This window comes from Suricata suricatta, chromosome 8 (genome assembly GCF_006229205.1).
Source record: "Suricata suricatta isolate VVHF042 chromosome 8, meerkat_22Aug2017_6uvM2_HiC, whole genome shotgun sequence".
NCBI classification, from domain to species: domain Eukaryota; kingdom Metazoa; phylum Chordata; class Mammalia; order Carnivora; family Herpestidae; genus Suricata; species Suricata suricatta.
The window spans coordinates 99536127-99539452 of record NC_043707.1 but is presented as its reverse complement, the minus strand read 5'-3'; positions in this window follow the sequence as shown (position 1 = coordinate 99539452).

Below are 3326 nucleotides of genomic sequence, written 5' to 3'. Positions count from 1 at the left end.
AAGGAGCCGACATGCAAGCGGGGTGAGGAGACAGAAGAGCAAACAGGGCAGCAAGTCAGTAAGCTGAGTTCACATGTTGACAAGTACTTTAAAGAAAGTGGAGCAGGATAATAGGATATTGGGGCCTGGGGGAGGGTTCATTTAGACTTCTCATTAATTTGGGGGTTATAGAAGGCCTCTCTGAGGAAGTCACAGTTGAGCTGAGAAGTACAAGGTACAATCATGCAAAGGTCTGGGTGAAGAGAGTCTCGAGGAAAGAAAGAACAAATGCAAAAATCTCTGGTGGTGAGTGCTTGGCGCATTCTCGACAAAGAAGAAAGAGAATAAAGGGCAGATGGTTGGTGCATAGTGAGTAAGTAGTAAAAGATGAGTTTAGGAGAAGCAAGTGGCAGATCACTAGGCCTTGTGGGTCATGGAATTTGAATTTTACGGCAGTGTAATGGGAAGCCACCACGTAAGCCTAAATCACATGTCATCTGACTTACATTTTGAATATGTGACTCTTGCTGCTCAATGGACCCCATATGTGGAGTAAGGATCATGGTGGGGGCATAGTGAAGCAGAGGGCCCCACCTGACCCCTTACAGAAGTCCAGGTGAGATGATGGCAGCCATAATGCAGGCAGCAACAGTGACAATGGGAAGAGGCTGGATTCAGGGGCTATTTTGGAGGGGGAGCTGATAGGTCATGGTGATGAACTTGGTGTCAGGAAGGAAAGGAACAGAAAGAATAAACTCAAAGATGACTCCTTCCTAAGGTTTTGCCTGAGCAACTGTGTGAGCACTGGGGCTGTTTACTAAGATTGGACAACACAGGAGAGACCAGGTTCAGGGTGGTTGGGAATATCAGGAGTCCTACTGCAGAGGAGTGTGTGATACCTGGTAGGATGTGTTACGTAGGCAGGCTGTCGGACAGGAGTCTGGCGCTTAGGGGATAAGTAAAGTTGAGGTTCAACCATGTACAGCTGATAGAGCCCATGACCTCATGAGATCACCTTGGGAGGATTGAGATAGAACTGGGAAGAGGGCTGAGACAGGGCCTGAGACCTTCCCACGCTGAAGATCAAGCAGAAGAGGAGGGGGTGTGCAGGTTGGGATAAAACCAGGAGAGTGTACATAATACAAGCCTAGAGTGGGAATTTAGACAAGAAAGGGGTATGGGTTTGTGATAATGCTATGAGAGCTCAGGTTGGGTGAGAACAGATAATTCAGCAACCTGGAGGTTGTGGCCTTGATTGAGTTGGGGGGCGAGGTCAATGTTAAAACGCCAAATGAAATAGATTAAAGAGCATGGGAGAATGAGATGTGGAGAGAACTACAGAAGAATTCAAGAAGTTGTACTTTGTAAAGGAGTAAAAGTTCCAAATTTCAATGGTAACTGGAGCATTGTGGTCAAAGAAGTGTTTTCTTTCATTTCTTTTATTCAAGCATATTTAAAAGTAGAGAGAATAGAACAAACCCTCATGTACCCATTATCCATTGTGGTAGGCTGAACGATGCCACCCCCCCCCCAAAGATGTCCAGGTCATAATCACTAGAACCTGCGAATATGTAATAGGGACTTTGCTGATGTGATTCAGCTAAGGATCCTGACATGGAGAGATTATCCTGGAGGATCCGGTGGGCCCAATGTAATCACAGGGTCCTTCTAAGAGGGAGGCAGGAGGCTCATGGAAGTAAGAGGCTGGAGTGATACAGGGAAGGGGCCTCGTGGCAAAGGAAGACAGGTGGCCTCTGGCTGCTGACACAGGCAAGGAGACAAAGTCTTCCCTGAAGCCTCAGGCAGAGGGAAAATACAGGAGAATGAGAAAGTGTCAAAGCAAGGGCAAGCAAGTAACTTTCCCTGCCCTGGAAGTGCTTGGGACATTTGGCTTCTGGACAAGTCTTGCAGAGTTAGCTTGCAGGTTTTTTCCTGGTCTTGAGATTCTCCCCACTGCCTTCTTAGTGTCAACTTAGCTGTGATCTTCTGGAATCCTGTAAACAAACAGAGGTAATACTGAGTCAAAACAAATAGAACGTGTTACCAGAAGGCTTTGCTTTCTTTCTAGTCCTTCCACCGAAGGTCTTTCTGTACCTTTGGTCTGAGAAAAAACAGAGGCCTAACTGGAATACATTTGGTAAGAGAATATTCTGGCAACATTAAATGCTGCATGCCTTCTGGCCAATAAAGAGCAGTGACTAGCTTTCCTGACCATCTTTAACATGCATCTTTCATCATCTTTACTTTTTGAAGTCTATCTTTAGATTTCCTCTCTGCAGACCACTTGCTAATACATCTAATACATTCCTCCTCTCACTCATATGGCAAACAAATATTGGGCACCTACTGTGGGCTATGCTAGGCAGAACAGATGAGACAGAGTCCCTGTCCTCAAGTAGGAAACAGACAAGTGACTTCCCAATTACAGCTTTGTGTGGTCAGTACTGTGACTTGGGTTTGCTTTGGGACCACAGTGAAGGAACGCTAAAATGGGTAACCAAGAACTGTGAGGCCCCAGGTGCTTCCCAAAAGATAATGAGACCTGAGTGAGTTTTGAAGGATGAATGTGAGTTAGTATATCAAAAAGAGGGGCTGAGCATTTCCAGCTCCATGGAGTGTGGGAAAGGGCAGTAGCATCTGCCCACCTGCAGCCCTCGGGAGTCCTGGAGCTGGAGCCTGATGGAGCTGGAGAGAGCGAAGAGATGAAGGTGGAGCAGTCAGCAGGGACCACTCTGGAGAAGGCCTTTTTCCTGAAAATCACAGGAGCCATGCAGGAATGACAGAAACCCGTGGTTTAGAAAGACACCTCTGGCTTCTGGGTGAGAGCTGTCCAGGAGGGGGAGTCAGCGAGGAGCCTAGGGAGGCCTGCGGAGATGCAGCAGAGGGGCCGGCGGTGACGGGAGATGTGCACTCACTCACGCAGCATGTATTGGCTGAGCATCTGTATGAGCCAGTCACTGCAGGGTGACGGGGTTCCCTAATTGTTGTGTCCCGCCCCGGCCACTCCGGCCCGCGGGGCGGTGAATCCTTGCGGGTTCTTGATCCTGAGAGAGGGAGAGAAAGGGCAGGAAGGGGGCGCAGAGAGTGGAGACAGCACATGGTTTCTGATCAAGCCTCTTCTTTATTGAGAAAACACCGTATCTTATAAAGGTTTCAAGGTGGGAAAACAAGGCAGCTGACCTAGGTCGGTTGCTAGGAAACAGGGTTAAGGGATTAAGGCTGGAGTAAAAGAGGAACCAGACTAAAGTGTTTTAGCACAGCGCCTGAGGGGCTGATACTACCCTGCCTGCAGGCGGTTGATCTTTGATCTTCTGGCTTCTCCTCTGACAGGGTGTGGTGCTCCCCTG